This window comes from Solea senegalensis, unplaced genomic scaffold (genome assembly GCF_019176455.1).
Source record: "Solea senegalensis isolate Sse05_10M unplaced genomic scaffold, IFAPA_SoseM_1 scf7180000017364, whole genome shotgun sequence".
NCBI classification, from domain to species: Eukaryota; Metazoa; Chordata; class Actinopteri; order Pleuronectiformes; family Soleidae; genus Solea; species Solea senegalensis.
In genome coordinates, this window is record NW_025322363.1 from 1 (window position 1) to 19,871 (window position 19,871).

Genomic DNA, 19,871 nt, shown 5'->3' on the forward strand with positions numbered 1-19,871 from the left:
GTGCTGGAGGTTGAAGTTGAACATAGCACAGCATTAACGAGCAACTGAGTCAAGGCATTGGCCTCTGGGATTATTCATTTCCTGCACCATCAGCCAAAGATCTGTGTCCGGCAACAGCCACCCGGTGTTTGGCGAGTACACCTCATACTTACCTGGCAGGGGAGATACCATGATCAAGAAGGCGGTTCACCCAGGGCGAGGCTCAGCCATTGCACTCCGGCTGTGTTGACCCCTACAAATTCCCCAAACGTGGGAGTCTTGACTGCATAATTTTTGCTAGTGGGGTGCTGCGTCCGCGCTTTCCCCCGATGATGTCGTTGTAAGCAAAGGTCAGCCGCCCGAAGTTCAACGTTGTGTGCCCATCTCCAAACTTCTCCCGTCCTTGCGGCGCAACATCCCCAGTCTTTCCAAGTTGCTGGGAACGTGATGGTTGTGGGTGTTGTCTTTTAGCTCAAAGCAAATGTCACGCTCCCTTTCCCAACTCTTTGTAGAAGAACTCGATTGTTGGAGATGGATCCATGGCCATCATGCCAAGGGTTAATACTTTGGCGCTTGCTCTGTTCACTCCGTGCAGTGACCTGATGTTGAAGTGATGCCAGGAGCAACTCACCATTTCAGAAGCCCGGATGAGGTGGGAAATGGCCCGGCAGTTTGTACTGCTCAGTGTGACACGGAGCTGCTTTGCTCATGCACTCCCGTCTACCACTAAATGTTGGAGGTGTGCCAGTGAGCGAGGAATGTGCCACAGCCTCAGCGACTGATAGAAAACTGCAGCACACAACCGACAGTAGGAAAGCGCTTCCAAACATGCAGTCAAATCTGGGCGGTTTATTGGCCGATTAAGCAAAAACGTTGAAGGAAGGCCGTCCCAAGGTGGCTGGCCGGCCGGCCGACCGAGACTGTGGTGACTCCGGCGGATAGACTCCTCGGCTGCTCTCCAGGACAGGGGCTACGTTGACTCTGGTTTCTCTTCAAAAAGCACAAGTCTTTCGCCTTTTACTAAAGACTTCTGTGGAGAGGGACGTTCAAGAGTTTAAGTTATTTTTGGTGGGCTTTGCTGTAAGGCTGCGCCCTTTGAGTGTGTCAAATGTCAAGCAACTGTCTGTCAAGGCTCAGAGGTGCACTTAGGTCAACCTTGGGGCGGAGGTGATCAGCAGCAGCAGCCTTGTTATGCGCCCTTAAAAACATGGCACCACAACAACTGACTTGTGTGCCAAGATCTTGGGTTGGCCCCAGACACCTGTGGGCCATCGCTTCTCGGCCTTTTGGCTAAGATCAAGTGTAGTATCTGTTCTTATCAGTTTAATATCTGATATGTCCTCTATATGGGGATTAAATATTAAATGCATTTTTGAGCAGTGGGAGGTGAAAACTGGGGCTTGCTCTCTTCACTCCTTGCATTGACCTGGTATTGCAGTGCCACCAGGAACGGTGCACCATTCTCTTTTTTCTGTGAAAAGCAAAGCGAAGCTGAAACCAGAAAGCATCAACCCGTGCCTGTGCGTCAATTTAATTGCGAGCCCATGTTTCTTGTAAGGAAGCAGCAGCAGCAGCGCGTAAAAGCTTACAGCACCTGGTATTCCCAGGCGGTCTCCCATCCAAGTACTAACCCGGCCCGACCCTGCTTAGCTTCCGAGATCAGACGAGATCGGGCGTGCTCAGGGTGGTATGGCCGTAAGCCGAGGGGCTGGCGACAGAGAGTGCCTTTATGGACTAGGCAAGGCCCCTGCTCGTGGAGGGGCATGTTTCTTGTAAGGAAGCAGCAGTGTAAAAGCGTGCAGCGGTGTAAAAGCTTACAGCACCTGGTATTCCCAGGCGGTCTCCCATCCAAGTACTAACCAGGCCCGACCCTGCTTGGCTTCCGAGATCAGACGAGATCGGGCGTGCTCAGGGTGGTATGGCCGTAAGCCGGGGGGTTGGGGACACAGACTGCTTTTATGGACTGGGCAAGGCCCCCTGCGCGTGGCGGGGCTCAAAAGTCAGCCTTTCGGACACACTGCACTTCAGCCTTTATCTCCACCACATGCTACACTCTAGTCCAGTATCGGGAAGCGACACCGAGATGGGCAAGCGGCTGTTGGTGCCGTCATGTCCAGTTGTTGCTGAATCTATAGGAAACGACAGCCAGGTATGCCAGTAAAAAGGTCGAGTGTTTCCTCTCCAATGTGTGCTGGAGGTTGAAGTGGAACATAGCACAGCATTAACGAGCAACTGAGTCAAGGCATTGGCCTCTGGGATTATTCATTTCCAGCACCATCAGCCAAAGAGCTGTGTCTGGCAAGAGCCACCCGGTGTTTGGCGAGTACACCTCATACTTACCTGGCAGGGGAGATACCATGATCAAGAAGGCGGTTCACCCAGGGCGAGGCTCAGCCATTGCACTCCGGCTGTGTTGACCCCTGCAAATTCCCCAAACGTGGGAGTCTTGACTGCATAATTTTTGCTAGTGGGGTGCTGCGTCCGCGCTTTCCCCCGATGATGTCGTTGTAAGCAAAGGTCAGCCGCCCGAAGTTCAACGTTGTGTGCCCATCTCCAAACTTCTCACGTCCTTGCGGAGCAACATCCCCAGTCTTTCCAAGTTGCTGGGAACGTGATGGTTGTGGGTGTTGTCTTTCAGCTCAAAGCAAATGTCACGCTCCCTTTCCCAACTCTTTGTAGAAGAACTCGATTGTTGGAGATGGATCCATGGCCATCATGCCAAGGGTTAATACTTTGGCGCTTGCTCTGTTCACTCCGTGCAGTGACCTGATGTTGAAGTGATGCCAGGAGCAACTCACCATTTCAGAAGCCCGGATGAGGTGGGAAATGGCCCGGCAGTTTGTACTGCTTTGCTCATGCACTCACGTCTACCACTAAATGTTGGAGGTGTGCCAGTGAGCGAGGAATGTGCCACAGCCTCAGCGACTGATAGAAAACTGCAGCGCACAACCGACAGTAGGAAAGCGCTTCCAAACATGCAGTCAAATCTGGGCGGTTTATTGGCCGACTAAGCAAAAACGTTGAAGGAAGGCCGTCCCAAGGTGGCCGGCCGGCCGGCCGACCGAGACTGTGGTGACTCCGGCGGATAGACTCCTCGGCTGCTCTCCAGGACAGGGGCTACGTTGACTCTGGTTTCTCTTCAAAATGCACAAGTCTTTCGCCTTTTACTAAAGACTTCCGTGGAGAGGGACGTTCAAGAGTTTAAGTTATTTTTGGTGGGCTTTGCTGTAAGGCTGCGCCCTTTGAGTGTGTCAAATGTCAAGCAGCTGTCTGTCAAGGCTCAGAGGTGCACTTAGGTCAACCTTGGGGCGGAGGTGATCAGCAGCAGCAGCCTTTGTTATGCGCCCTTAAAAACATGGCACCACAACAACTGACTTGTGTGCCAAGATCTTGGGTTGGCCCCAGACACCTGTGGGCCATCGCTTCTCGGCCTTTTGGCTAAGATCAAGTGTAGTATCTGTTCTTATCAGTTTAATATCTGATATGTCCTCTATATGGGGATTAAATATTAAATGCATTTTTGAGCAGTGGGAGGTGAAAACTGGGGCTTGCTCTCTTCACTCCTTGCATTGACCTGGTATTGCAGTGCCACCAGGAACGGTGCACCATTCTCTTTTTTCTGTGAAAAGCAAAGCGAAGCTGAAACCAGAAAGACATCAACCCGTGCCTGTGCGTCAATTTAATTGCGAGCCCATGTTTCTTGTAAGGAAGCAGCAGCAGCAGCAGCGTAAAAGCTTACAGCACCTGGTATTCCCAGGCGGTCTCCCATCCAAGTACTAACCCGGCCCGACCCTGCTTAGCTTCCGAGATCAGACGAGATCGGGCGTGCTCAGGGTGGTATGGCCGTAAGCCGAGGGGCTGGCGACAGAGAGTGCCTTTATGGACTAGGCAAGGCCCCTGCTCGTGGAGGGGCATGTTTCTTGTAAGGAAGCAGCAGTGTAAAAGCGTGCAGCGGTGTAAAAGCTTACAGCACCTGGTATTCCCAGGCGGTCTCCCATCCAAGTACTAACCAGGCCCGACCCTGCTTGGCTTCCGAGATCAGACGAGATCGGGCGTGCTTTTTTTTTTTGTTTTTTATTATCAAAAATACTTTCATTAACAAAAATGAACACACTTATTCACAAGAAACCACAAAACACGTTTAAACCATGATTCAATGATGAAACAAAAGACATATTCAAGGAGAATCAAAATGTTGACGAAGCAATAACAAAGAAAGAAAAAAAACATAAATAGATAAAACCCTAGCCAATGGGACATTATACTCAATAAGATTTAAAGAAACAGGGTTTACAGCAAAAACATCAACGATATCCTTGAGAGATGAAAACGTGGCAATGTACTCCCCAGAACATTTAGAAATGAAACATCAGTTCTTCCCTCTGATCGAGGTCGTATAAGGAGTTGTTGGTGAGAAAAGTTTCCTGGAATGTTGCCTTGTAGGCATCCTTGAGCAGTCTGAGATGACTTTTGACCATGCTTGTGAAGAAGAGCCATCTGTTTATTTGTACATCCTCATAGAGTGCGTAGTTCCTGGCAATGAAGATGGTGTGTCGGGCTATGGATAGTAGAATGTTAATCAGGGTTGTGTTTATACCTTCTTTCTTGTGTGAGTATCCAAAGAGCCAAGTCCATTCCCAGTCTGTAATGTCTTTGCTGCTGAGCTTGCAGTGGTCGGTGAGGAGGTTCTTGACCCGGGTGATGAAGACCTCGCAGATGGGACAGGTGAGAAAGATGTGTTCAAGTGTTTCGTCATTTTTATTACAGACAGTACAAACCCTCTCATAGATAGCACTGTTCATTTGGTGCAGGATGATACCCGAGAAAATTCGTCTATGTCTGATTTTGAAATCGGTGTTGTTGGCGAAGGGATGAGCATAGGGGCTATTTATGTTTTTCCACATGGTGGAAACATTAATCGACGGGAAGTGTTCTTTCCAATGAGTTTCAGATGTCGGTTTTTGTACTATGTTTGCCAGCAAGGTGTTGTACCAATACTTGGAGGTTAGTTGATTAATGCTTTTCGCATCAGGCTGAGCACTTTGACGAAAATCAAGGGTATCATTCTGCCTACTACCACTGGTCTTGTAAAAAGCCTGTTTTAGATGGTCAGCAATCCCAGTTTCAATTTTCTGACATGTGAATTCAGCAAACCGTTTGCAATAAATGTTTTTGGCTCTGAGCCGATTCAAGATTTCTTCCACTACTATTTCGCCTTGATTGTTTGTGAAGTCTCCCAATGTGTATAAACCTGCTTGCGGCATTGACCCGCCCGAGATGGGCCTGCCCAGATATGTGATGTCTGGGTTGTGGAAAACGGGGAGCTGCAGCAGCTGGTGTTTGTTTTGTACTATAGTTACCAGGTGGGGTCTGGCCAACTCCCATGCCTCAAAGATCTCTTGTGTGAACTGTGAGATGTGTGTAGCTTGTGATTTTAGTGGGATCTGACAGAGATTGTAAATGCCACTGTTTCCACATGTTTTAATGGTGTCAAGCAGTTGATGTTTCCAAAAAAGGTCAGTTTTATCGTCCAACAGCTTTTTGATGATTTTGATTCTGAATGAGTGTTTTTTTGTGTTTATGTCTATTAGCCTAAGCCCACCGTTTGTGTATGTATCAATTGTTGTTCTGTGTTTTATCATGTTGCGGCGGCTTCCCCACAGAAAAGTGGATATCATTTGATTTATTTCTGCATGAGTTTGTTTTGGGAGATCATAGACTTGTAGCACATGATTCACTTTGGAGAGTATCAGGGAGTTGAGCATGACCACCTTACCCTTCAGGGTCAGCTTCCGCATTTTCCACAACCCCAAGGTGTTGTTCATTTTATTTAGCACCTCTTTCCAGGTGTTATCTCTGGCGGCCTTTTGATCCTGGCCAATATGCACTCCTAAGACCCTTACACTGGCCTTTTCCTCTATGAACGCCTGTCTGCCTGGTGACCTTGCCCCATTGCCACAGTACATTATAGTTGATTTGTTTTCATTGATTTTGGCACCGGAGGCTGAGCAGTAGATATGTACAAGATTCAAAGCTAGTTGTAGACTTTTTCCATCTTTGACCATGATATTTGTGTCATCGGCATAGGCAATCATTTTGCAGGAAGTGCCATTATCTGCCAGTATGCCCTGAATGTTAATGTTCTGATTTATTAATAGAGCTAGGGGCTCGGCCACCAGGCTGTAGAGCAGAGAGGAGAGGGGACATCCCTGTCTAATTGATCTTTGGATTGCTATTTTTGGGGTTTGGAGACCATTCACTTTTATGCGACTGTGTGCATTGTTGTAAAGAGATTGAATTCTTTTAATGAAATTGTGACCAAAACCGAATTGTTTTAAACAGCCCATAAAAAGTTGTGTTCAACTCGATCGAACGCCTTTTCAAAATCTACTCCTAGATAGATGCCACCAGTTTGTGACATCTGATAGATGGTTTCTTTTATGGATAAAATGGAATCTGAAATATCTCGTCCGGGAATGCTATATGCCTGTGACTGATGTACTATGTTTGGGATAATTTCTTTGAGTCTGTTTGCTAGAACCTTTGCGAAAATTTTGTAATCAGTATTCAGAAGGCTTATGGGTCTGTAGTTGTTAATGATCGTTCTGTCTCCTCGGTTTTTGTATGCCAAAGTAATTAAACCAAGTGTAAGGGTCTCAGGAGCTTCACCTTTCTTCTCAACTTCCTCAAAAATTCGAAATAAAATTGGTGTTAAACTTTCTTTGAAAAATAGATAAAATTCAGTTGTTAAACCATCTACGCCTGGACTCTTGTTTTTTTGTAAGCCCTTGATGGCTGCTTCAATCTCTGCCATGCTGATAAGCTGATCACACCATATTCTGTCCTCCGTTGAGATTTGGTTCTGAATGACCTTCACCACACTTGTAATTGTATTTTGATTTATATTTTGATTTGTATATAGCTGCTGGAAGAAATCTTGTATTCTGGATATTATTTCATCAGTTTGTATAATTATGTTGCCCTTGCTGTCTTTCAGTTCTTTTATGAATGCTTTATTTTGTTTTTGCTTTTCTAAGCCGAGGAAAAAAGCTGAACATTTTTCCCCCTCCACAAAATTTTGCACTCTGCTTCTAATTATTGCCCCCATGCATTCCTTCTTTTTGGAGAGCGCTAACTTGTCTCTCAAATAAATATAATTTGTCAGATCTCCGTTAGGTTCATTGGCTATCTTTTGGAGTTCGTGTTCTAATTTTACTCTTAGCTCTTTTTCATTTTTTTTCTCCAGCCAGCTCTTATGTTTACTATAATTTATACATACTCTTTTGATTCGTTCTTTCACTCTTTCCCACCAATTAAATATGTCTTCGACCCACTCCATTTCATTTGCCACATTGTGAAGAAGACGGTTAACTTTGTCAATGAACTGTTGATCTTTTAGTAAGCTATTGTTAAAACACCATACCCCACCATTTGTTTGTGCTACTGATGGAAATAATGACAATTTTATGAGGGAGTGATCACTCCATGTGTTGAGGACATATTCTATTGAGTTCACATTGTGTACAATGGAGCTTGCCACTAAGGCATAATCAATACGGGTACGATTGTTTGAGAGTATTTTGTACCACCTGATGTCTGGAGAACTGAGTTTTATTTGGATGCATAATTCGCCATAAGTCAACCAGGTCGTATTCTTTTATGATTTCGAATAAGGATCGCCTGCTCACATCATCTTTAAAGAGATTGTTGCTAGATATGTCAAATTTGGTGAGGGGAACATTGAAGTCTCCAGTGATGATGGAGTTGTTGTTTACCCACTTATTTAGCTCTTTGAAAAACACTTTTCTTTCACCCTCAGTGTTAGGAGCATATATATTGATAATTCTAATATAAACATTTTTTTTCCATGAATCAACTATCAATAATCTACCTCGTGAGCATTTATATATTTCTATTACCTTATCAAAGACATTGTTTTTAATCAGCGTTGCCACCCCACACATTGCTCGATCTGCATTTGCGAAATATACATTCCCTTCCCATAACCCTCCTATCATGCTCACAGGAGATGAGGACCATTTTGTTTCTTGTAGCAGCAAGATGTCACATTTGGTAGTATTGATGACTTTGTGTAGTTTTTCTCTGCTGCAGAGCCCACGGGCATTCAGTGAGAGAAGCAGGGCCATGAGAAGGGTGAGCTGTATTATTGTGGCATTAAACATCACACTCATTTTTTTCTATTTTGCTTTTTCTTATTTGTTTTACCGGACTTGTCTGTATTTTGTCGTTTTCTTGCCAGGGACACTACCGAGAGGTCCATCTCCGAATCAGAGTCAGCACTTGGTGAGGGAGAAACTGTTGGCTCTTTTTCAGAGTGGGGAGGACTGAGTGGCGCAGATTCTGCGGTTGGGGTGCTTCTCGTGCCTCTGGCTTGGAGCTTTTCAGCTCCAGCCACTTTTTTTTCATTGTCTGGTTGAGCCTCGTCATTCTGCGCTTCCGGAAGGCTTTCTCCAGAGGTTTCCACATTAGTGGTTATTTTTTCCGCTCGGGGCGGCTGGGCAGGGGGCCCTTTCTCTACACCACACTCTGTGCGTACCTCCGCAGGCGCTATCTCTGCCTCCTCCTCTCCTGCACTGTCCTCAGTGCTTCCCTCTGTCTGCTCCCTCTCCAACTCTGACTCTGCTATGCTCTCCGGTTCACTTTCATTGCAAATGCAATTTTCCATGTTGTTGTGGCACAGCTCACACCTTTTCACAGCTTTATGGCACTCTCTTGCATAGTGCCCCTGGACTCCACATTTATGGCAACAAAACTCAGGACACTCTCTAAGAATGTGTCCAGGCTGTAGGCACATTCGACACACTTTCACTTGCCGATCATGTAACACTCTGAAGTATTCGGGACCAGTGGCAGTATTAAATCTAGCAGAGTAAGGCAGGGATTGTACTGTCTGATTAAATTTGACTTTCACATACCTTGTCCCATCTGCGATGTTTGTGCCAGGCCACATTCTTCTCTTGATTGGAGAGATTGCAGAGACTCCCCAGCCATGCAGCTTGTCAATTATTTCCTGGTCTGAGATGTACGCGGGCAGAGTGAGAAAAGAGACCACCAGTTCATCATTGTTTAGCTCTTTTGCCATAACTATGGTTGTGCCGATTTTGAATCCATCCAGCAATCTGCTTTTCCCAACAGTGTTTGTCATTGTTATTTCATATTTGGAAACGACAGCCAGGTATGCCAGTAAAAAAGGTCGAGTGTTTCCTCTCCAATGTGTGCTGGAGGTTGAAGTTGAACATAGCACAGCATTAACGAGCAACTGAGTCAAGGCATTGGCCTCTGGGATTATTCATTTCCAGCACCATCAGCCAAAGAGCTGTGTCTGGCAAGAGCCACCCGGTGTTTGGCGAGTACACCTCATACTTACCTGGCAGGGGAGATACCATGATCAAGCAGGCGGTTCACCCAGGGCGAGGCTCAGCCATTGCACTCCGGCTGTGTTGACCCCTGCAAATTCCCCAAACGTGGGAGTCTTGACTGCATAATTTTTGCTAGTGGGGTGCTGCGTCCGCGCTTTCCCCCGATGATGTCGTTGTAAGCAAAGGTCAGCCGCCCGAAGTTCAACGTTGTGTGCCCATCTCCAAACTTCTCACGTCCTTGCGGAGCAACATCCCCAGTCTTTCCAAGTTGCTGGGAACGTGATGGTTGTGGGTGTTGTCTTTTAGCTCAAAGCAAATGTCACGCTCCCTTTCCCAACTCTTTGTAGAAGAACTCGATTGTTGGAGATGGATCCATGGCCATCATGCCAAGGGTTAATACTTTGGCGCTTGCTCTGTTCACTCCGTGCAGTGACCTGATGTTGAAGTGATGCCAGGAGCAACTCACCATTTCAGAAGCCCGGATGAGGTGGGAAATGGCCCGGCAGTTTGTACTGCTCAGTGTGACACGGAGCTGCTTTGCTCATGCACTCACGTCTACCACTAAATGTTGGAGGTGTGCCAGTGAGCGAGGAATGTGCCACAGCCTCAGCGACTGATAGAAAACTGCAGCGCACAACCGACAGTAGGAAAGCGCTTCCAAACATGCAGTCAAATCTGGGCGGTTTATTGGCCGACTAAGCAAAAACGTTGAAGGAAGGCCGTCCCAAGGTGGCCGGCCGGCCGGCCGACCGAGACTGTGGTGACTCCGGCGGATAGACTCCTCGGCTGCTCTCCAGGACAGGGGCTACGTTGACTCTGGTTTCTCTTCAAAATGCACAAGTCTTTCGCCTTTTACTAAAGACTTCCGTGGAGAGGGACGTTCAAGAGTTTAAGTTATTTTTGGTGGGCTTTGCTGTAAGGCTGCGCCCTTTGAGTGTGTCAAATGTCAAGCAGCTGTCTGTCAAGGCTCAGAGGTGCACTTAGGTCAACCTTGGGGCGGAGGTGATCAGCAGCAGCAGCCTTTGTTATGCGCCCTTAAAAACATGGCACCACAACAACTGACTTGTGTGCCAAGATCTTGGGTTGGCCCCAGACACCTGTGGGCCATCGCTTCTCGGCCTTTTGGCTAAGATCAAGTGTAGTATCTGTTCTTATCAGTTTAATATCTGATATGTCCTCTATATGGGGATTAAATATTAAATGCATTTTTGAGCAGTGGGAGGTGAAAACTGGGGCTTGCTCTCTTCACTCCTTGCATTGACCTGGTATTGCAGTGCCACCAGGAACGGTGCACCATTCTCTTTTTTCTGTGAAAAGCAAAGCGAAGCTGAAACCAGAAAGACATCAACCCGTGCCTGTGCGTCAATTTAATTGCGAGCCCATGTTTCTTGTAAGGAAGCAGCAGCAGCAGCAGTAAAAGCTTACAGCACCTGGTATTCCCAGGCGGTCTCCCATCCAAGTACTAACCCGGCCCGACCCTGCTTAGCTTCCGAGATCAGACGAGATCGGGCGTGCTCAGGGTGGTATGGCCGTAAGCCGAGGGGCTGGCGACAGAGAGTGCCTTTATGGACTAGGCAAGGCCCCTGCTCGTGGAGGGGCATGTTTCTTGTAAGGAAGCAGCAGTGTAAAAGCGTGCAGCGGTGTAAAAGCTTACAGCACCTGGTATTCCCAGGCGGTCTCCCATCCAAGTACTAACCAGGCCCGACCCTGCTTGGCTTCCGAGATCAGACGAGATCGGGCGTGCTCAGGGTGGTATGGCCGTAAGCCGGGGGGTTGGGGACACAGACTGCTTTTATGGACTGGGCAAGGCCCCCTGCGCGTGGCGGGGCTCAAAAGTCAGCCTTTCGGACACACTGCACTTCAGCCTTTATCTCCACCACATGCTACACTCTAGTCCAGTATCGGGAAGCGACACCGAGATGGGCAAGCGGCTGTTGGTGCCGTCATGTCCAGTTGTTGCTGAATCTATAGGAAACGACAGCCAGGTATGCCAGTAAAAAAGGTCGAGTGTTTCCTCTCCAATGTGTGCTGGAGGTTGAAGTTGAACATAGCACAGCATTAACGAGCAACTGAGTCAAGGCATTGGCCTCTGGGATTATTCATTTCCAGCACCATCAGCCAAAGAGCTGTGTCTGGCAAGAGCCACCCGGTGTTTGGCGAGTACACCTCATACTTACCTGGCAGGGGAGATACCATGATCAAGAAGGCGGTTCACCCAGGGCGAGGCTCAGCCATTGCACTCCGGCTGTGTTGACCCCTGCAAATTCCCCAAACGTGGGAGTCTTGACTGCATAATTTTTGCTAGTGGGGTGCTGCGTCCGCGCTTTCCCCCGATGATGTCGTTGTAAGCAAAGGTCAGCCGCCCGAAGTTCAACGTTGTGTGCCCATCTCCAAACTTCTCACGTCCTTGCGGAGCAACATCCCCAGTCTTTCCAAGTTGCTGGGAACGTGATGGTTGTGGGTGTTGTCTTTTAGCTCAAAGCAAATGTCACGCTCCCTTTCCCAACTCTTTGTAGAAGAACTCGATTGTTGGAGATGGATCCATGGCCATCATGCCAAGGGTTAATACTTTGGCGCTTGCTCTGTTCACTCCGTGCAGTGACCTGATGTTGAAGTGATGCCAGGAGCAACTCACCATTTCAGAAGCCCGGATGAGGTGGGAAATGGCCCGGCAGTTTGTACTGCTCAGTGTGACACGGAGCTGCTTTGCTCATGCACTCACGTCTACCACTAAATGTTGGAGGTGTGCCAGTGAGCGAGGAATGTGCCACAGCCTCAGCGACTGATAGAAAACTGCAGCGCACAACCGACAGTAGGAAAGCGCTTCCAAACATGCAGTCAAATCTGGGCGGTTTATTGGCCGACTAAGCAAAAACGTTGAAGGAAGGCCGTCCCAAGGTGGCCGGCCGGCCGGCCGACCGAGACTGTGGTGACTCCGGCGGATAGACTCCTCGGCTGCTCTCCAGGACAGGGGCTACGTTGACTCTGGTTTCTCTTCAAAATGCACAAGTCTTTCGCCTTTTACTAAAGACTTCCGTGGAGAGGGACGTTCAAGAGTTTAAGTTATTTTTGGTGGGCTTTGCTGTAAGGCTGCGCCCTTTGAGTGTGTCAAATGTCAAGCAGCTGTCTGTCAAGGCTCAGAGGTGCACTTAGGTCAACCTTGGGGCGGAGGTGATCAGCAGCAGCAGCCTTTGTTATGCGCCCTTAAAAACATGGCACCACAACAACTGACTTGTGTGCCAAGATCTTGGGTTGGCCCCAGACACCTGTGGGCCATCGCTTCTCGGCCTTTTGGCTAAGATCAAGTGTAGTATCTGTTCTTATCAGTTTAATATCTGATATGTCCTCTATATGGGGATTAAATATTAAATGCATTTTTGAGCAGTGGGAGGTGAAAACTGGGGCTTGCTCTCTTCACTCCTTGCATTGACCTGGTATTGCAGTGCCACCAGGAACGGTGCACCATTCTCTTTTTTCTGTGAAAAGCAAAGCGAAGCTGAAACCAGAAAGACATCAACCCGTGCCTGTGCGTCAATTTAATTGCGAGCCCATGTTTCTTGTAAGGAAGCAGCAGCAGCAGCGCGTAAAAGCTTACAGCACCTGGTATTCCCAGGCGGTCTCCCATCCAAGTACTAACCCGGCCCGACCCTGCTTAGCTTCCGAGATCAGACGAGATCGGGCGTGCTCAGGGTGGTATGGCCGTAAGCCGAGGGGCTGGCGACAGAGAGTGCCTTTATGGACTAGGCAAGGCCCCTGCTCGTGGAGGGGCATGTTTCTTGTAAGGAAGCAGCAGTGTAAAAGCGTGCAGCGGTGTAAAAGCTTACAGCACCTGGTATTCCCAGGCGGTCTCCCATCCAAGTACTAACCAGGCCCGACCCTGCTTGGCTTCCGAGATCAGACGAGATCGGGCGTGCTTTTTTTTTTTGTTTTTTATTATCAAAAATACTTTCATTAACAAAAATGAACACACTTATTCACAAGAAACCACAAAACACGTTTAAACCATGATTCAATGATGAAACAAAAGACATATTCAAGGAGAATCAAAATGTTGACGAAGCAATAACAAAGAAAGAAAAAAAACATAAATAGATAAAACCCTAGCCAATGGGACATTATACTCAATAAGATTTAAAGAAACAGGGTTTACAGCAAAAACATCAACGATATCCTTGAGAGATGAAAACGTGGCAATGTACTCCCCAGAACATTTAGAAATGAAACATCAGTTCTTCCCTCTGATCGAGGTCGTATAAGGAGTTGTTGGTGAGAAAAGTTTCCTGGAATGTTGCCTTGTAGGCATCCTTGAGCAGTCTGAGATGACTTTTGACCATGCTTGTGAAGAAGAGCCATCTGTTTATTTGTACATCCTCATAGAGTGCGTAGTTCCTGGCAATGAAGATGGTGTGTCGGGCTATGGATAGTAGAATGTTAATCAGGGTTGTGTTTATACCTTCTTTCTTGTGTGAGTATCCAAAGAGCCAAGTCCATTCCCAGTCTGTAATGTCTTTGCTGCTGAGCTTGCAGTGGTCGGTGAGGAGGTTCTTGACCCGGGTGATGAAGACCTCGCAGATGGGACAGGTGAGAAAGATGTGTTCAAGTGTTTCGTCATTTTTATTACAGACAGTACAAACCCTCTCATAGATAGCACTGTTCATTTGGTGCAGGATGATACCCGAGAAAATTCGTCTATGTCTGATTTTGAAATCGGTGTTGTTGGCGAAGGGATGAGCATAGGGGCTATTTATGTTTTTCCACATGGTGGAAACATTAATCGACGGGAAGTGTTCTTTCCAATGAGTTTCAGATGTCGGTTTTTGTACTATGTTTGCCAGCAAGGTGTTGTACCAATACTTGGAGGTTAGTTGATTAATGCTTTTCGCATCAGGCTGAGCACTTTGACGAAAATCAAGGGTATCATTCTGCCTACTACCACTGGTCTTGTAAAAAGCCTGTTTTAGATGGTCAGCAATCCCAGTTTCAATTTTCTGACATGTGAATTCAGCAAACCGTTTGCAATAAATGTTTTTGGCTCTGAGCCGATTCAAGATTTCTTCCACTACTATTTCGCCTTGATTGTTTGTGAAGTCTCCCAATGTGTATAAACCTGCTTGCGGCATTGACCCGCCCGAGATGGGCCTGCCCAGATATGTGATGTCTGGGTTGTGGAAAACGGGGAGCTGCAGCAGCTGGTGTTTGTTTTGTACTATAGTTACCAGGTGGGGTCTGGCCAACTCCCATGCCTCAAAGATCTCTTGTGTGAACTGTGAGATGTGTGTAGCTTGTGATTTTAGTGGGATCTGACAGAGATTGTAAATGCCACTGTTTCCACATGTTTTAATGGTGTCAAGCAGTTGATGTTTCCAAAAAAGGTCAGTTTTATCGTCCAACAGCTTTTTGATGATTTTGATTCTGAATGAGTGTTTTTTTGTGTTTATGTCTATTAGCCTAAGCCCACCGTTTGTGTATGTATCAATTGTTGTTCTGTGTTTTATCATGTTGCGGCGGCTTCCCCACAGAAAAGTGGATATCATTTGATTTATTTCTGCATGAGTTTGTTTTGGGAGATCATAGACTTGTAGCACATGATTCACTTTGGAGAGTATCAGGGAGTTGAGCATGACCACCTTACCCTTCAGGGTCAGCTTCCGCATTTTCCACAACCCCAAGGTGTTGTTCATTTTATTTAGCACCTCTTTCCAGGTGTTATCTCTGGCGGCCTTTTGATCCTGGCCAATATGCACTCCTAAGACCCTTACACTGGCCTTTTCCTCTATGAACGCCTGTCTGCCTGGTGACCTTGCCCCATTGCCACAGTACATTATAGTTGATTTGTTTTCATTGATTTTGGCACCGGAGGCTGAGCAGTAGATATGTACAAGATTCAAAGCTAGTTGTAGACTTTTTCCATCTTTGACCATGATATTTGTGTCATCGGCATAGGCAATCATTTTGCAGGAAGTGCCATTATCTGCCAGTATGCCCTGAATGTTAATGTTCTGATTTATTAATAGAGCTAGGGGCTCGGCCACCAGGCTGTAGAGCAGAGAGGAGAGGGGACATCCCTGTCTAATTGATCTTTGGATTGCTATTTTTGGGGTTTGGAGACCATTCACTTTTATGCGACTGTGTGCATTGTTGTAAAGAGATTGAATTCTTTTAATGAAATTGTGACCAAAACCGAATTGTTTTAAAACAGCCCATAAAAAGTTGTGTTCAACTCGATCGAACGCCTTTTCAAAATCTACTCCTAGATAGATGCCACCAGTTTGTGACATCTGATAGATGGTTTCTTTTATGGATAAAATGGAATCTGAAATATCTCGTCCGGGAATGCTATATGCCTGTGACTGATGTACTATGTTTGGGATAATTTCTTTGAGTCTGTTTGCTAGAACCTTTGCGAAAATTTTGTAATCAGTATTCAGAAGGCTTATGGGTCTGTAGTTGTTAATGATCGTTCTGTCTCCTCGGTTTTTGTATGCCAAAGTAATTAAACCAAGTGTAAGGGTCTCAGGAGCTTCACCTTTCTTCTCAACTTCCTCAAAAATTCGAAATAAAATTGGTGTTAAACTTTCTTTGAAAAATAGATAAAATTCAGTTGTTAAACCATCTACGCCTGGACTCTTGTTTTTTTGTAAGCCCTTGATGGCTGCTTCAATCTCTGCCATGCTGATAAGCTGATCACACCATATTCTGTCCTCCGTTGAGATTTGGTTCTGAATGACCTTCACCACACTTGTAATTGTATTTTGATTTATATTTTGATTTGTATATAGCTGCTGGAAGAAATCTTGTATTCTGGATATTATTTCATCAGTTTGTATAATTATGTTGCCCTTGCTGTCTTTCAGTTCTTTTATGAATGCTTTATTTTGTTTTTGCTTTTCTAAGCCGAGGAAAAAAGCTGAACATTTTTCCCCCTCCACAAAATTTTGCACTCTGCTTCTAATTATTGCCCCCATGCATTCCTTCTTTTTGGAGAGCGCTAACTTGTCTCTCAAATAAATATAATTTGTCAGATCTCCGTTAGGTTCATTGGCTATCTTTTGGAGTTCGTGTTCTAATTTTACTCTTAGCTCTTTTTCATTTTTTTTCTCCAGCCAGCTCTTATGTTTACTATAATTTATACATACTCTTTTGATTCGTTCTTTCACTCTTTCCCACCAATTAAATATGTCTTCGACCCACTCCATTTCATTTGCCACATTGTGAAGAAGACGGTTAACTTTGTCAATGAACTGTTGATCTTTTAGTAAGCTATTGTTAAAACACCATACCCCACCATTTGTTTGTGCTACTGATGGAAATAATGACAATTTTATGAGGGAGTGATCACTCCATGTGTTGAGGACATATTCTATTGAGTTCACATTGTGTACAATGGAGCTTGCCACTAAGGCATAATCAATACGGGATTGTTTGAGAGTATTTTGTACCACCTGATGTCTGGAGAACTGAGTTTTATTTGGATGCATAATTCGCCATAAGTCAACCAGGTCGTATTCTTTTATGATTTCGAATAAGGATCGCCTGCTCACATCATCTTTAAAGAGATTGTTGCTAGATATGTCAAATTTGGTGAGGGGAACATTGAAGTCTCCAGTGATGATGGAGTTGTTGTTTACCCACTTATTTAGCTCTTTGAAAAACACTTTTCTTTCACCCTCAGTGTTAGGAGCATATATATTGATAATTCTAATATAAACATTTTTTTTCCATGAATCAACTATCAATAATCTACCTCGTGAGCATTTATATATTTCTATTACCTTATCAAAGACATTGTTTTTAATCAGCGTTGCCACCCCACACATTGCTCGATCTGCATTTGCGAAATATACATTCCCTTCCCATAACCCTCCTATCATGCTCACAGGAGATGAGGACCATTTTGTTTCTTGTAGCAGCAAGATGTCACATTTGGTAGTATTGATGACTTTGTGTAGTTTTTCTCTGCTGCAGAGCCCACGGGCATTCAGTGAGAGAAGCAGGGCCATGAGAAGGGTGAGCTGTATTATTGTGGCATTAAACATCACACTCATTTTTTTCTATTTTGCTTTTTCTTATTTGTTTTACCGGACTTGTCTGTATTTTGTCGTTTTCTTGCCAGGGACACTACCGAGAGGTCCATCTCCGAATCAGAGTCAGCACTTGGTGAGGGAGAAACTGTTGGCTCTTTTTCAGAGTGGGGAGGACTGAGTGGCGCAGATTCTGCGGTTGGGGTGCTTCTCGTGCCTCTGGCTTGGAGCTTTTCAGCTCCAGCCACTTTTTTTTCATTGTCTGGTTGAGCCTCGTCATTCTGCGCTTCCGGAAGGCTTTCTCCAGAGGTTTCCACATTAGTGGTTATTTTTTCCGCTCGGGGCGGCTGGGCAGGGGGCCCTTTCTCTACACCACACTCTGTGCGTACCTCCGCAGGCGCTATCTCTGCCTCCTCCTCTCCTGCACTGTCCTCAGTGCTTCCCTCTGTCTGCTCCCTCTCCAACTCTGACTCTGCTATGCTCTCCGGTTCACTTTCATTGCAAATGCAATTTTCCATGTTGTTGTGGCACAGCTCACACCTTTTCACAGCTTTATGGCACTCTCTTGCATAGTGCCCCTGGACTCCACATTTATGGCAACAAAACTCAGGACACTCTCTAAGAATGTGTCCAGGCTGTAGGCACATTCGACACACTTTCACTTGCCGATCATGTAACACTCTGAAGTATTCGGGACCAGTGGCAGTATTAAATCTAGCAGAGTAAGGCAGGGATTGTACTGTCTGATTAAATTTGACTTTCACATACCTTGTCCCATCTGCGATGTTTGTGCCAGGCCACATTCTTCTCTTGATTGGAGAGATTGCAGAGACTCCCCAGCCATGCAGCTTGTCAATTATTTCCTGGTCTGAGATGTACGCGGGCAGAGTGAGAAAAGAGACCACCAGTTCATCATTGTTTAGCTCTTTTGCCATAACTATGGTTGTGCCGATTTTGAATCCATCCAGCAATCTGCTTTTCCCAACAGTGTTTGTCATTGTTATTTCATATTTGGAAACGACAGCCAGGTATGCCAGTAAAAAAGGTCGAGTGTTTCCTCTCCAATGTGTGCTGGAGGTTGAAGTTGAACATAGCACAGCATTAACGAGCAACTGAGTCAAGGCATTGGCCTCTGGGATTATTCATTTCCAGCACCATCAGCCAAAGAGCTGTGTCTGGCAAGAGCCACCCGGTGTTTGGCGAGTACACCTCATACTTACCTGGCAGGGGAGATACCATGATCAAGAAGGCGGTTCACCCAGGGCGAGGCTCAGCCATTGCACTCCGGCTGTGTTGACCCCTGCAAATTCCCCAAACGTGGGAGTCTTGACTGCATAATTTTTGCTAGTGGGGTGCTGCGTCCGCGCTTTCCCCCGATGATGTCGTTGTAAGCAAAGGTCAGCCGCCCGAAGTTCAACGTTGTGTGCCCATCTCCAAACTTCTCACGTCCTTGCGGAGCAACATCCCCAGTCTTTCCAAGTTGCTGGGAACGTGATGGTTGTGGGTGTTGTCTTTTAGCTCAAAGCAAATGTCACGCTCCCTTTCCCAACTCTTTGTAGAAGAACTCGATTGTTGGAGATGGATCCATGGCCATCATGCCAAGGGTTAATACTTTGGCGCTTGCTCTGTTCACTCCGTGCAGTGACCTGATGTTGAAGTGATGCCAGGAGCAACTCACCATTTCAGAAGCCCGGATGAGGTGGGAAATGGCCCGGCAGTTTGTACTGCTCAGTGTGACACGGAGCTGCTTTGCTCATGCACTCACGTCTACCACTAAATGTTGGAGGTGTGCCAGTGAGCGAGGAATGTGCCACAGCCTCAGCGACTGATAGAAAACTGCAGCGCACAACCGACAGTAGGAAAGCGCTTCCAAACATGCAGTCAAATCTGGGCGGTTTATTGGCCGACTAAGCAAAAACGTTGAAGGAAGGCCGTCCCAAGGTGGCCGGCCGGCCGGCCGACCGAGACTGTGGTGACTCCGGCGGATAGACTCCTCGGCTGCTCTCCAGGACAGGGGCTACGTTGACTCTGGTTTCTCTTCAAAATGCACAAGTCTTTCGCCTTTTACTAAAGACTTCCGTGGAGAGGGACGTTCAAGAGTTTAAGTTATTTTTGGTGGGCTTTGCTGTAAGGCTGCGCCCTTTGAGTGTGTCAAATGTCAAGCAGCTGTCTGTCAAGGCTCAGAGGTGCACTTAGGTCAACCTTGGGGCGGAGGTGATCAGCAGCAGCAGCCTTTGTTATGCGCCCTTAAAAACATGGCACCACAACAACTGACTTGTGTGCCAAGATCTTGGGTTGGCCCCAGACACCTGTGGGCCATCGCTTCTCGGCCTTTTGGCTAAGATCAAGTGTAGTATCTGTTCTTATCAGTTTAATATCTGATATGTCCTCTATATGGGGATTAAATATTAAATGCATTTTTGAGCAGTGGGAGGTGAAAACTGGGGCTTGCTCTCTTCACTCCTTGCATTGACCTGGTATTGCAGTGCCA

General features: G+C 46.4%; 20 non-coding genes and 1 pseudogene across 20 annotated transcripts; 15 read left to right on the top strand and 6 right to left on the bottom strand.

Moving 5' to 3' along the window:
* The first annotated feature begins 144 nt into the window (after positions 1 to 144).
* LOC122764311 lies at positions 145 to 308 on the top strand. Its single transcript, XR_006359593.1, has one exon. It is a non-coding gene; the product is annotated as a U1 spliceosomal RNA (small nuclear RNA).
* Positions 309 to 955: 647 nt separating this feature from the next.
* Positions 956 to 1,068, top strand: LOC122764324. The gene has a single exon (XR_006359604.1). It is a non-coding gene; the product is annotated as a U5 spliceosomal RNA (small nuclear RNA).
* Positions 1,069 to 1,249: 181 nt separating this feature from the next.
* LOC122764314 lies at positions 1,250 to 1,442 on the top strand. Its single transcript, XR_006359595.1, has one exon. It is a non-coding gene; the product is annotated as a U2 spliceosomal RNA (small nuclear RNA).
* Positions 1,443 to 1,561: 119 nt separating this feature from the next.
* On the bottom strand, positions 1,562 to 1,680 carry LOC122764305. Its single transcript, XR_006359588.1, has one exon. It is a non-coding gene; the product is annotated as a 5S ribosomal RNA (ribosomal RNA).
* A 110-nt stretch (positions 1,681 to 1,790) lies between these two features.
* Positions 1,791 to 1,909, bottom strand: LOC122764327. The gene has a single exon (XR_006359607.1). It is a non-coding gene; the product is annotated as a 5S ribosomal RNA (ribosomal RNA).
* Positions 1,910 to 2,311: 402 nt separating this feature from the next.
* Positions 2,312 to 2,475, top strand: LOC122764308. Its single transcript, XR_006359590.1, has one exon. It is a non-coding gene; the product is annotated as a U1 spliceosomal RNA (small nuclear RNA).
* Positions 2,476 to 3,102: 627 nt separating this feature from the next.
* Positions 3,103 to 3,215, top strand: LOC122764320. Its single transcript, XR_006359600.1, has one exon. It is a non-coding gene; the product is annotated as a U5 spliceosomal RNA (small nuclear RNA).
* Positions 3,216 to 3,397: 182 nt separating this feature from the next.
* On the top strand, positions 3,398 to 3,590 carry LOC122764315. Its single transcript, XR_006359596.1, has one exon. It is a non-coding gene; the product is annotated as a U2 spliceosomal RNA (small nuclear RNA).
* A 121-nt stretch (positions 3,591 to 3,711) lies between these two features.
* On the bottom strand, positions 3,712 to 3,830 carry LOC122764316. The gene has a single exon (XR_006359597.1). It is a non-coding gene; the product is annotated as a 5S ribosomal RNA (ribosomal RNA).
* A 5,529-nt stretch (positions 3,831 to 9,359) lies between these two features.
* LOC122764312 lies at positions 9,360 to 9,523 on the top strand. The gene has a single exon (XR_006359594.1). It is a non-coding gene; the product is annotated as a U1 spliceosomal RNA (small nuclear RNA).
* A 647-nt stretch (positions 9,524 to 10,170) lies between these two features.
* On the top strand, positions 10,171 to 10,283 carry LOC122764321. Its single transcript, XR_006359601.1, has one exon. It is a non-coding gene; the product is annotated as a U5 spliceosomal RNA (small nuclear RNA).
* Positions 10,284 to 10,465: 182 nt separating this feature from the next.
* Positions 10,466 to 10,658, top strand: LOC122764317. Its single transcript, XR_006359598.1, has one exon. It is a non-coding gene; the product is annotated as a U2 spliceosomal RNA (small nuclear RNA).
* Positions 10,659 to 10,777: 119 nt separating this feature from the next.
* Positions 10,778 to 10,896, bottom strand: LOC122764325. Its single transcript, XR_006359605.1, has one exon. It is a non-coding gene; the product is annotated as a 5S ribosomal RNA (ribosomal RNA).
* A 110-nt stretch (positions 10,897 to 11,006) lies between these two features.
* LOC122764306 lies at positions 11,007 to 11,125 on the bottom strand. The gene has a single exon (XR_006359589.1). It is a non-coding gene; the product is annotated as a 5S ribosomal RNA (ribosomal RNA).
* Positions 11,126 to 11,528: 403 nt separating this feature from the next.
* Positions 11,529 to 11,692, top strand: LOC122764309. The gene has a single exon (XR_006359591.1). It is a non-coding gene; the product is annotated as a U1 spliceosomal RNA (small nuclear RNA).
* Positions 11,693 to 12,339: 647 nt separating this feature from the next.
* On the top strand, positions 12,340 to 12,452 carry LOC122764322. The gene has a single exon (XR_006359602.1). It is a non-coding gene; the product is annotated as a U5 spliceosomal RNA (small nuclear RNA).
* Positions 12,453 to 12,634: 182 nt separating this feature from the next.
* On the top strand, positions 12,635 to 12,827 carry LOC122764318. The gene has a single exon (XR_006359599.1). It is a non-coding gene; the product is annotated as a U2 spliceosomal RNA (small nuclear RNA).
* Positions 12,828 to 12,947: 120 nt separating this feature from the next.
* LOC122764326 lies at positions 12,948 to 13,066 on the bottom strand. Its single transcript, XR_006359606.1, has one exon. It is a non-coding gene; the product is annotated as a 5S ribosomal RNA (ribosomal RNA).
* A 5,526-nt stretch (positions 13,067 to 18,592) lies between these two features.
* On the top strand, positions 18,593 to 18,756 carry LOC122764310. Its single transcript, XR_006359592.1, has one exon. It is a non-coding gene; the product is annotated as a U1 spliceosomal RNA (small nuclear RNA).
* A 647-nt stretch (positions 18,757 to 19,403) lies between these two features.
* Positions 19,404 to 19,516, top strand: LOC122764323. Its single transcript, XR_006359603.1, has one exon. It is a non-coding gene; the product is annotated as a U5 spliceosomal RNA (small nuclear RNA).
* A 182-nt stretch (positions 19,517 to 19,698) lies between these two features.
* Positions 19,699 to 19,871, top strand: LOC122764319 (annotated as a pseudogene; the record flags this gene model as incomplete).